This window comes from Lithobates pipiens, unplaced genomic scaffold (genome assembly GCF_037356315.1).
Source record: "Lithobates pipiens isolate NorthernLeopardFrog02 unplaced genomic scaffold, aLitPip1_a1.2 Scaffold_30, whole genome shotgun sequence".
In the NCBI taxonomy this organism is placed as follows: domain Eukaryota; kingdom Metazoa; phylum Chordata; class Amphibia; order Anura; family Ranidae; genus Lithobates; species Lithobates pipiens.
The window spans coordinates 150,122,176-150,135,509 of record NW_027507791.1 but is presented as its reverse complement, the minus strand read 5'-3'; the positions used below and the strand labels follow the sequence as shown (position 1 = coordinate 150,135,509).

The 13,334-nt window shown below is 42.6% G+C and overlaps 1 protein-coding gene across 1 annotated transcript in view; it reads left to right on the top strand.

The window, feature by feature from the left end:
* The first annotated feature begins 250 nt into the window (after nt 1-250).
* LOC143943289 (uncharacterized) overlaps nt 251-13,334 on the top strand; it is a 34,173-nt gene continuing 21,089 nt past the window's right edge. Inside the window, exon 1 of the transcript XR_013264905.1 lies at nt 251-360. The gene's annotated coding sequence lies outside the window, so the exon portion shown is untranslated. The remainder of the gene's footprint in view (nt 361-13,334) is intronic.

The following is a 13,334-nucleotide window of genomic DNA, read 5'->3' as shown; positions in this document are numbered from 1 at the left end:
AAAATACTAACATTTCCTATAAGCTATAGATCTTTAAATAACATATGCATTTATCATCAATCCATACATTCTTTTGTGCCTTGAGCTGCATTTTCCCCTAATCTACACTCTGTATGCACTGCTACACACTGATCCTATTGATCCATGAACCATGCACTAATTCAGGTTTCTTCTTTCTGCTGGCCATGTGACCAGCTGTTTGCAGTCAACGCCGGGAAATGTAGTTCATTCTTTTAATACTGCAACCCTAGCCAAATCATTTCCAACTACACTTCCCACACGCCTTTTATCTTCTTTTTGATTGGGCCCCAAAACCCTCCACCTCCCATAGCTGTCAGACAAAGGGTTCAGCTGGGGAAGGTAGGGGGTGATTTTTAACTTTTTCGCACCGTCAAGTGTTGCTATGGCTTGTAAATGATTCATCTCTTTCTAACAATGTGCTAGTGTGACTTGGAACCAGCATCGAAAGGGATACCATTAGGAGGAGAGTCCAAATAGGATGCAGCTGTAGCCTCAGCTTTTTTTTTACGTTGAGCTTGAGTTGTGTTACATAGTTATATGTTTACTTGTTATAGTTTATAACGTTAGCAATCTTATGGTAGTAGTGTTAGCGATATAAACAGCAAGAACAACGTGTGTATATACTGTATGTATAGAAATGTTATAAACAGGCACATCCTTTTTTTACTAAGAACAAAACAAAGATCACGTTATACCAAAGATGGGTGTGGAGTCTACCGTTTACAAAATGACAGCAAATGTTACAGATGTTTGGATTTGGAGGTTTTATACGTTTTTGCATTCGACTCAGAACTAAAAGTTTTACTTTTATGTGCATACATACAGAATGAAAAATAAACTGTAAATCTCTGTTCAATACCACATTGGTCTAACCCGGGTCCCAATAGCCAATGTTGTTGCATTCTGATGTTGGCTGTTTTACAAAAGAATTGTATTGGAATTATGAAGCCCATCTCATAAATGATAAAAAAAAATGACACCCCTGACATTTTAAAAATAAAAATAGCAGCTCTGAATGCAATACTTATCTCATTTCCGTTAATGTCCCAAACAGACTCTGCAACTGTACAATCCAGTGCCAGTCCTCTTCTGAGTTAAATGGCAATGACTACTAAAAAGATTGCTTTTTTATCTAAAGCAATTTACACAATTATTCACAAGAACTTTTACATAGTTACAGTGACTTGCAAAAGTATTCCCCTCCTGGCGTTTTACCTATTTTGTTACATTACACCCTTTAGTTCAATGTTTTAATCTGAATTATATGCAATGGATCAGAATAAAATAGTCTAAGTTGGTGAAGTAAAATTAAAAAAAATATATACATAAAACTATTTTTTCAGAAATAAAAAACTGATAAGTGGCATGTGTGTATGTACTCACCCCCCTTGTTATGAAGCCCATAAAAAGCTCTGGTGCAACCAATTACCTTAAGAAGTCATATAATTAGTGAAATTATGTCCACCTGTGTGCAATCTAAGTGTCACATGATCTGTCATTACATATACACACCTTTTTGAAAGGCCCCAGAAGCTGCAACACCTAAGCAAGAGGCATCACTAACTAAGCAGTGCCAAGAAGACCAAGGAGCTCTCCAAATAAGTAAAGGACAATGTTGTTGAGAAGTACAAGTCAGGGTTAGGTTATAAAAAAAATATCCAAATCTATCATAACCAAATGGAAAGAACATGACACAACCACAAACCTGACAAGAGACGGCCGCACACCAAAACTCACAGACCAGACAAGGAGGGCATTAATCATAGAGGCAGCACAGAGACCTAAGGTAACCCTGGAGGAGATGCAGAGTTCCACAGCAGAGACTGGAGTATCTGCACATAGGACGACAATAAGCTGTACGCTCCATAGAGTTGGTGCTTTATGGCAGAGTGGCCAGAAGATAGCATTTTGTTTTTTGCTGAAAATAATGGCTATGTTTTGAGTTTGCAAAAAGGCATGTGGGAGACTCCCAAAATATATGGAGGAAGGTGCTCTGGTCTGATGACACTAAAATGTAACTTTTTGACCATAAAAAAAAAAGCTATGTCTGGCGCAAACCCAACACATCACCCAAAGAACACCATCCTCACGGTGAAACATGGTGGTGGCAGCATCATGCTTTGGGGATGTTTTTCAGCAGTTGGGACTCGGAAACTGGTCAGAGTTGATGGAAAGATGGATGATGCTAAATACAGGGATATTCTTGAGCAAAACCTGTACTACTCTGTGTGTGATTTGAGGTTAGGACAGAGGTTCACCTTCCAGCAGGACAATGACCCCAAACACACTTGAGTAGTTTAACCACCTCAATACAGGGCACTTACACCCCCTTCCTGACCAGACCAATTTTCAGGTTTCAGCGCTCTCACAGTTTGAATGACAATTACTCAGTCATGCAACACTATAACCATATGAAACTTGCGTCCTTTTTTCCACACAAATAGAGCTTTTTTTTAGTGGTATTTAATCACTAGTGGGTTTTTTATTTTTTGTGCTATAAATAAAATAAAACGTAAATTTTGTGAAAAAAATGCCCTTTTCTTTGTTTCTGTCATAAATTTTTGCTAATTAGTAATTTTTCTTATACTGCTACATATCTTTGGTAAAAATAACCCACATTAGTATATATTATTTGGTCTTTGTGAAAGTTATAGAGTCTACAAACTATGGTGCCAATCGCTGAAAATTGATCACATCTGATCAGGCCTTCAGTACATCAGGTGTATCTCATTCCTTGAGACACTAACAAGTCAGGAAAGTACAAATACCCCCCAAATGACCCCTTTTTACAAAGTAGACATTCCAAGGTATTAAGTAAGTAGAATGGTGAGTTTTTTTAAGTTGTCGTTTTTTCCCACAATTCTTTGCAAAATGAAGATTTTTTTTTTATTATTATTTTTTTTTACAAAATTTTCATATTATCAGCTTATTTCTCACATACAGCATATGCATACAACAAATTACACCCCAAAATACATTCTGCTACTCTTTCCGAGTACGGCAATACCACATGTGTGAGACTTTTACACAGCCTGGTCACATACAGAGCACCAACATTGATGCAGTACCTTCAGACGTTCTACGAGCAAACATTACGCATCTCATTTCTCAATCACCTATTACACTTTTGAAGCCCCTGGAGTACCAGGACAATGGAATTTCCCATAAAATGACCCCATTATGGAAAGCAAACACCCCAACGTATAATCTGTGAGGCATAATGAGTCTTTTGAACGGTTCATTTTTTTCCAGAAGTTTTTGGAATATGTGGAAAAAAATTAAATGCATTTTTTTTTACACAAAATTGTCAATTTATAAGATATGTCTTACACATAGCATGTATATAGCAAAAATTACACCCCAAAACACATTCTGCTACTCCTCCCGAGTATGGTGATACCACATGTGTAGGACTTTTACACAGCCTGGCCCCATAGAGAGGCTGAACATTGAAGTAATACGTTCAGACATTCTAGGAGCATAAATGACACATCTCATTTCATTCCTACCCATCACACTTTTGAAGGTCCTGGACCACCAGGACAGTGAAATTACCGACAAAATGACCCCATTTTGGAAAGCAAACACCCCAACATATATTCTATGAGACATGGGCTGCAAATAGGTACTCGGGTACTCTGATGGGCTGGATATAGGTACTCGGGTACTCTGATGGCCTGGTGACAGGTACTCGGGTACTCTGATGGCCTGGTGACAGGTTTTTGGGTACTCCGATGGCCTGGTGACAGGTACGCTGATGGCTTGGTGACTGGTATTTGGGTACTCTGAAGGGCAGTGACAGGTACTCATATGGACTGTGACAGGTACTCGGGTACTAAGATGAACTGTGACAGGTACTCAGATGGACTGGGACAGGTACTCAGATGAACTGTGACAGGTACTCGGGTACTCAGATGAACTGTGACAGGTACTCAGGTACTTAGATGGGCTGTGACAGGTACTCGGGTACTCTGATGGGCTGTGACAGGCACCCGGGTACTTGGATGAACCGTGACAGGTACTCGGGTACTTTGATGGGCTGTGACAGCTACTCGGGTACTCGGATGAACCGTGACAGGTACTCGGGTACTTTGATGGGCTGTGACAGGTACTCGGGTACTCTGATGGACCTTGAGAGATACTAGGGTACTCTGATGGACCATAACAGGTACTCGGGTACTCTGATGGAGATGACAGGTACTCGGGTACCCCGATGGACTGTGACAGGTACTCGGGTACTCTGATGGACTGTGACAGGTACTCTGGTACTCTGATGGACCGTAACAGGTACTTGGGTACTCTGATGGACCGTGACAGGTACTCGGGTACTCTGATGAGCCGTGACATGTACTCGGGTACTCTGATGGGCCGTGACAGGTACTCAGGTACTCTGATGGACCGTGACAGGTACTCGGGTACTCTGATGGACCGTGACAGGTACTCAGATGAACTGTGACAGGTACTCGGATACTCAGATGGACTGTGACAGGTACTCAAATACTCTGAGGGACTGTGACAGGTACTCTGACGGACTGTGATTGACAAGTACTATGAGGGGTGGTGACAGGTCCTCTTTATTGGGGGGGGGGCAATCAGTGTGATTGGTGTACACTAGGCAGTAACAATCTCCTCCTCACACACGATCGGTGTGAGGAGGATAACAACCCGGTAACATCTCATTACCGAGACGGCCGCACACCAAAACTCACAGACCAGACAAGGAGGGCATTAATCATAGAGGCAGCACAGAGACCTAAGGTAACCCTGGAGGAGATGCAGAGTTCCACAGCAGAGACTGGAGTATCTGCACATAGGACGACAATAAGCTGTACGCTCCATAGAGTTGGTGCTTTATGGCAGAGTGGCCAGAAGATAGCATTTTGTTTTTTGCTGAAAATAATGGCTATGTTTTGAGTTTGCAAAAAGGCATGTGGGAGACTCCCAAAATATATGGAGGAAGGTGCTCTGGTCTGATGACACTAAAATGTAACTTTTTGACCATAAAAAAAAAAGCTATGTCTGGCGCAAACCCAACACATCACCCAAAGAACACCATCCCCACGGTGAAACATGGTGGTGGCAGCATCATGCTTTGGGGATGTTTTTCAGCAGTTGGGACTCGGAAACTGGTCAGAGTTGATGGAAAGATGGATGATGCTAAATACAGGGATATTCTTGAGCAAAACCTGTACTACTCTGTGTGTGATTTGAGGTTAGGACAGAGGTTCACCTTCCAGCAGGACAATGACCCCAAACACACTTGAGTAGTTTAACCACCTCAATACAGGGCACTTACACCCCCTTCCTGACCAGACCAATTTTCAGGTTTCAGCGCTCTCACAGTTTGAATGACAATTACTCAGTCATGCAACACTATAACCATATGAAACTTGCGTCCTTTTTTCCACACAAATAGAGCTTTTTTTTAGTGGTATTTAATCACTAGTGGGTTTTTTATTTTTTGTGCTATAAATAAAATAAAACGTAAATTTTGTGAAAAAAATGCCCTTTTCTTTGTTTCTGTCATAAATTTTTGCTAATTAGTAATTTTTCTTATACTGCTACATATCTTTGGTAAAAATAACCCACATTAGTATATATTATTTGGTCTTTGTGAAAGTTATAGAGTCTACAAACTATGGTGCCAATCGCTGAAAATTGATCACATCTGATCAGGCCTTCAGTACATCAGGTGTATCTCATTCCTTGAGACACTAACAAGTCAGGAAAGTACAAATACCCCCCAAATGACCCCTTTTTACAAAGTAGACATTCCAAGGTATTAAGTAAGTAGAATGGTGAGTTTTTTTAAGTTGTCGTTTTTTCCCACAATTCTTTGCAAAATGAAGATTTTTTTTTTATTATTATTTTTTTTTACAAAATTTTCATATTATCAGCTTATTTCTCACATACAGCATATGCATACAACAAATTACACCCCAAAATACATTCTGCTACTCTTTCCGAGTACGGCAATACCACATGTGTGAGACTTTTACACAGCCTGGTCACATACAGAGCACCAACATTGATGCAGTACCTTCAGACGTTCTACGAGCAAACATTACGCATCTCATTTCTCAATCACCTATTACACTTTTGAAGCCCCTGGAGTACCAGGACAATGGAATTTCCCATAAAATGACCCCATTATGGAAAGCAAACACCCCAACATATAATCTGTGAGGCATAATGAGTCTTTTGAACGGTTCATTTTTTTCCAGAAGTTTTTGGAATATGTGGAAAAAAATTAAATGCATTTTTTTTTACACAAAATTGTCAATTTATAAGATATTTCTTACACATAGCATGTATATAGCAAAAATTACACCCCAAAACACATTCTGCTACTCCTCCCGAGTATGGTGATACCACATGTGTAGGACTTTTACACAGCCTGGCCCCATAGAGAGGCTGAACATTGAAGTAATACGTTCAGACATTCTAGGAGCATAAATGACACATCTCATTTCATTCCTACCCATCACACTTTTGAAGGTCCTGGACCACCAGGACAGTGAAATTACCGACAAAATGACCCCATTTTGGAAAGCAAACACCCCAACATATATTCTATGAGACATGGGCTGCAAATAGGTACTCGGGTACTCTGATGGGCTGGATATAGGTACTCGGGTACTCTGATGGCCTGGTGACAGGTACTCGGGTACTCTGATGGCCTGGTGACAGGTTTTTGGGTACTCCGATGGCCTGGTGACAGGTACGCTGATGGCTTGGTGACTGGTATTTGGGTACTCTGAAGGGCAGTGACAGGTACTCATATGGACTGTGACAGGTACTCGGGTACTAAGATGAACTGTGACAGGTACTCAGATGGACTGGGACAGGTACTCAGATGAACTGTGACAGGTACTCGGGTACTCAGATGAACTGTGACAGGTACTCAGGTACTTAGATGGGCTGTGACAGGTACTCGGGTACTCTGATGGGCTGTGACAGGCACCCGGGTACTTGGATGAACCGTGACAGGTACTCGGGTACTTTGATGGGCTGTGACAGCTACTCGGGTACTCGGATGAACCGTGACAGGTACTCGGGTACTTTGATGGGCTGTGACAGGTACTCGGGTACTCTGATGGACCTTGAGAGATACTAGGGTACTCTGATGGACCATAACAGGTACTCGGGTACTCTGATGGAGATGACAGGTACTCGGGTACCCCGATGGACTGTGACAGGTACTCGGGTACTCTGATGGACTGTGACAGGTACTCTGGTACTCTGATGGACCGTAACAGGTACTTGGGTACTCTGATGGACCGTGACAGGTACTCGGGTACTCTGATGGGCCGTGACAGGTACTCGGGTACTCTGATGGGCCGTGACAGGTACTCAGGTACTCTGATGGACCGTGACAGGTACTCGGGTACTCTGATGGACCGTGACAGGTACTCAGATGAACTGTGACAGGTACTCGGATACTCAGATGGACTGTGACAGGTACTCAAATACTCTGAGGGACTGTGACAGGTACTCTGACGGACTGTGATTGACAAGTACTATGAGGGGTGGTGACAGGTCCTCTTTATTGGGGGGGGGGGGCAATCAGTGTGATTGGTGTACACTAGGCAGTAACAATCTCCTCCTCACACACGATCGGTGTGAGGAGGATAACAACCCGGTAACATCTCATTACCGCGGTTTGTTTACATTTTAGTGATCGGCTGTGAAAGGATCACAGCCGATCACATGGGTAAACAGCCTGCCAATGGCTGTTCACCAGCGTCGGTGACGAGCAGTGTTCCCGTGCACAGTCGGGGTGTGACCATCTGTGATTGGCCGTGACTTCATCACGGCCGATCACGTGGTAAACAGCCATAAACAATGGCTGTTCACCCCCTTCGGTGGCGAGCGGTGTCTCCGTGAAACGCCGCCACCGAAGAAACAGGGATGCGCGCGCACGATTGCACGCATTCCCTGTTTAAACGGGAGGACGTCATATGACGGCCTCCCGCCACAGTAGGTGCGCCGCCTGGCCGTCATTTGACTGCCGGCGGTCAGCAACGTTATGGGACACATGTAAATGTGTTGGAATGGCCTAGTCAAAGCTCAGACCTCAATCCCATAGAACATCTGTGGTCAGACTTAAAGAGTACTGTTCACAAGCGCAAATCATACAACTTGAAGGCGCTGGAACAGTTTTGCAAGGAAGAATGGGCAAAAATCCCAGTTGGAAGATGTAGCAAGCTCATAGAGACTTAGCCAAAGTGACTTGGAGCTGTGATAGCTGCAAAAGGTGTCTCTACAAAGTGTTGACTTTAGGGGGGTGAATAGTTATGCACATTTTTTGTCCTATTTGTTGTTTGCTTCCTTCTGGCAGCTCAACCATGCAGCTCTTTTTTGTTCAAGTATCGTTGTATTGTGCTCCTTAAAAACAACCACACCATCTTTTTGGAGAGCAGACTGTATTTCTCCTGAGGTTACCTGTGGGTTTTCCTTTGTATCCTGGGCAATTCTTCGATCAGTTGTGACTACAATCTTTCTTGGTCTACCTGACCTTGGCTTGGTATGAAAAGAGCCCCGAATTTGACACTACTTAATAAGACATTAAACAGTAATGACTGGCATATTCAAGGCCTTGGGTATCTTTTTATATCCTTTTCCATCTTTATAAAGTTCCATTACTTTGTTACACAGGTCTTTTGGCTGTTCTTTTCTACCTCCCCATCACTCAGTGTCTAGCCTGCTTAGAGCATCCAAGTGAAAGCTAACAAACTCATTGACTATTTATACACAGACACTAATTGTGATTTAAAAAGCCATAAATGGGAGAAAATAACCTTTAATTGCCATTTTAACCTATGTGCGCCACCTTCTGGGTCTGTACCAGGGCCAAACATTAAAGGGTATGCCATTTTTTTTATCAGGCCATTTGGGTGGTTTCTGTTATCATTATGTATTAAAAAGGATCCAAAAACCTATGTGATAGTACATGGCTTCATGTGATCACTAGCCTTAAATAAAAGACAGACCAGGAGAAGATCAGGGCAGGTCAAGAACAATTTGGGTCACAACAGGAGGTACAGGAAGCAGATAGGGGTTCAGGAGTTCAGGGAGAGCTGAAGACAATTCAGCAATGAGAGGAGATTCAGAGCAGCCTTTTATGGGCCACCAGAGAATTGCATCTTTCCTGCTATGCACATGTTACCGAGCATTCATCCACGCGTCCCGTTCCGTAGCATGCACACACACACAAGCGCATTTCATTCCTGGACCCAGGTAGCACAATGTCTTGGGCCAGCCCTGGCTGCAATATATAACATTTTTGGTTTAGAGTTTAAAACCGTTTTAATATCAGTCATGTAGTGTCCCCATTGCAGTTGTACATTGGTGTCAGTAGTGTAGTGCCTTCACTACGTGGATGTCAGTGCTGAAGTACCTTTATTGCATTGAAGTGACTGGTAGTAGTGCCCCCATTAAATTGGTGTGGTATACTGCCTGCACTACTTTGATTTCATTGGTATAGTGTTCCTACTACATTAGTGATAACATGATAGTGCCATATTGCCCTCAAGTGCAAATAAGTAACACACCCCCAGCACTGACCCCACTGCCACGAATCTGGAATTTTTAATAATAGCGGTGTTTGCCTCTTCTACAGTATCTCACAAAAGTGAGTACACCCCTCCCATTTTTGGCAATATTTTATTATATCTTTTCATGTGACGACACTGAAGAAATTACACTTTGCTCCAATGTAAAGTAGTGAGTGTACAGTTTGTATAACAGTATAAATTTACTGTCCCCTCAAAATAACTCAAGACACAACCATTAATGTCTAAATTGCTAGTAACAAAAGTGAGTACACCCCTAAATAAAAATGTCCAAATTGTGTCCAATTAGGCATTTTCCCTCCCCTGTGTCATTTGACTCATTAGTGTTACAAGTTTTCATGTGTGAATGGGGAGCAGGTGTGTTAAATTTGGTGTTATCGCTCTCACTCTCTCATACTGGTCACTGGAAGTTCAACATGGCACCTCATGGCAAAGAACTCTCCAGGGATCTGAAAAAAAAAAGAATTGTTGCTCTAAATAAAGATGGCATAGGCTATAAGAAGCTTGCCAACACCCTGAAATTGAGCTACAGTACAGTGGCCAAGACCATACAGTGGTTTAACAGGACAGGTTTCACTGGGAACAGGCCTCGCCATGGTCGAAAAGATGTTGAGTGCACATGCTCAGTGTCATATTCTGAGGTTGTCTTTGGTAAATAGACGTATGAGTGTTGGCCAGCATTGCTGCAGACGTTGAAGGGGTGGGAGGTAAACCTGTCAGTGCTCAGACCATATGCCGCACACTGCATCAAATTGGTCTGCATGGCTGTTGTCCCAGAAGGAGGCCTCGTCTAAAGACGAAGCACAAAAAAGTCCACAAACAGTTTTCTGAAGACAAGCAGACTAAGGACATGGATTACTGGAACCAAGATAATCTTATTTGGTTCAGATGGTGTCAAGCGAGTGCAGCGGCAACCAAGTGAAGAGTACAAAGTCAAGTGTGTCTTGCCTACAGTCAAACATGATGGTGGGAGTGTCATGGTCGGGCTGCATGAGTACTGCCAGCACTGGGAGCTACAGTTCATTGAGGGAACCACGAATGCCAACAAGGAGCGTGACATATTGAAACAGAGCATGATCCCCTCCCTCCAGAGACTGGGCCTCAGGGCAGTATTCCATCATAAAAATGACCCCAAACACACCTCCAATATGACCACTGCCTTGCTAAAGAAGCTAAGGGTAAAGGTGATGGACTGGCCAAGCATGTCTCCAGACCTAAACGCTAGTAAGCATCTGTGGGGCATCCTCAAACAGAAGGTGGAGGAGCACAAGTTCTCTAAAGTCCATCAGCTCTGTAAAGTCATCAGGGAGGAGTGGAAGAGGACTCCAGTGGCAACCTGTGAAGCTCTGGTGAACTCTATGCCCAAGAGCAGGGGTCTCAAACTGGCGGCCCTCCAGCCTCTGCCTGTGGGAATCATGCTTGTAACTGTCAGCTTTGCAATGCCTCATGGGACTTGTAGTTTCCCAACAGCTGGAGGGCTGCCAGTTTGAGACCCCTATGCCCAAGAGGGTTAAGGTAGTGCTGGAAAATAATGGTGGGCACACAAAATATTGACACTTTGCGCCCAGTTTGTACATTTTCACTTAGGGGTTTACTTACTTTTGTTGCCAGCTGTTTAGACATTAATTGTTATTTTGAGGGGACAGCAAAGTTACACTGTTATACAAGCTGTACAGTAACTACTTTACATTGTAGCAAATTAAAGTAATTTCTTCAGTGTTGTCACATGAAAGGATATAGTAAAATATTTATAAAAATGAGAGGGGTGTACTCTCTTTGCCTTGCAAAAGTATTTACCCCCTTGGCATTTCTCCTGTTTTGTGCCTCACAACCTGGAATTAACATGGATTGTTTGAGGATTTGCATCATTTAATTTACAGAACATGACCCCAACTTTGGAGATTTTTTGTTGTTTATTGTGAAGCAAACAACAAATAGGACAAAATAACAGAAAAAGTAAATGTGCATAACTATTCACCCCCCCATAAAGTCAATACTTTGTAGAGCCATCTTTTGCGTCTATCACAGCTCCAAGTCACTTTGGATAAGTCTCTATGAGCTTACCGCATCTTACCACTGGGATATTTGCCTATTCCTCCTTGCAAAACTGCTCCAGCTCCTTCAAGTTGGATAGTTTGCGCTTTTGAACAGCAATCTTTAAGTCTGACCACAGATTTTCTATTGGATTAAGGTCTGGGCTTTGACAAGGCCATTCCAACACATTTACATGTTTCCCCTTAAACCAATCAAGTGTTGCTTTAGCAGGGTGTTTGGGGTCATTGTCCTGCTGGAAGGTGAACCTCTGTCCTAACCTCAAATCACACACAGACTGGTACAAGTTTTGCTCAAATATATCCCTGTATTTAGCACCATCCTTCTTTCCCTCAACTCTGACCAGTTTCCCAGTCCTGACTGCTGAAAAACATCCCCACAGCATGATGCTTCCACCACCATGTTTCACTGTTGGTATGGTGTTCTTTGGGTGATGTGATGTGATGGTGTGTTGGGTTTGCGCCAGACATAGTGTTTTTTTTGATGGCCAAAAAGTTCAATTTTCGTCTCATCAGACCAGAGCACCTTCCTCCATAAATTTTGGGAGTCTCCCACATGCCCTTTCGCAATGGCTTTCTTCTGGCCACTCTGCCATAAAGCCCAACTCTATGGAGCGTACGGCTTATTGTAGTTCAATATACAGATACTCCAGTCTCTGCTGTGGAACTCTGCAGCTCCTCCAGGATTACCTTTTGGTCTCTGTGCTGTCTCTCTGATTATTGCCCTCCTTGCCCGGTCTGTGAGTTTTGCTGTGTGGCCGTCTCTTGGCAGGTTTGCTGTTGTGCCATATTCTTTCCATTTGGTTATGATAGATTTGATGGTGCTCCTAGGGATCATTAAAGATTTGGATTTTTTTATAACCTAACCCTGACTTGTACTTCTCAACAACATTGTGCCTTACTTGTTTGGAAGTGCTCCTTGCTCTTCATGGCAGTGTTTGGTTAGTGATGCCTCTTGCTTAGGTGTTGTAGCCTCTGGGGCCTTTCAAAAAGGTGTATATATGTAATGACAGTTCATGTGACACTTTGCACACAGGTGGACATCATTTCACTAATTACCGTATTTATCGGCGTATAACATGCACAGGTGTATAACACACACATTCATTTTAAGAGGGAAGTTTCAGGAAAAAATTTAAATTTTAAATAAGGAACTTTGAAGCAAAATAAGGGTCAGTGCCCATCTACAGCCTCACCATTACCATCAATGCAGCCTGATCAATGCCCATCTGTAGCCTCACAAGTGCCATCAATGCAGCGGCTTCCTATTACTATTGCCGCCAAGTAAACAGGAGATTCTCACTGTATGTAACCTGACGGCGCTCGTCCCACCCCCCTCCCTGTCCCCTCCGAGGCAGCTAAAATTGAAGTATTGGCGTATAACACGCACATGCTATTTGCACCCGATTTTCATAGTGAAAAAGTGAGTGTTATAAGCCAATAAATACAGTATGTGATTTCTGAATGTAATTGGTTGCAGCAGAGCTTTTTATTAGCTTCATAAGAAAGGGGGAAATACATACGTACATGCCAATTATCAGTTTTTATTTCTGAAAAATAGTTGTATGTATATATTTTTCAAATTTTACTTCACCAACTTAGACTATTGTGTTCTGATCAATCACATATAATTCAGAGTAAAAAAAATTGAACCAAAGGCTGTAATGTAACAAAATAGGTAAAAAGC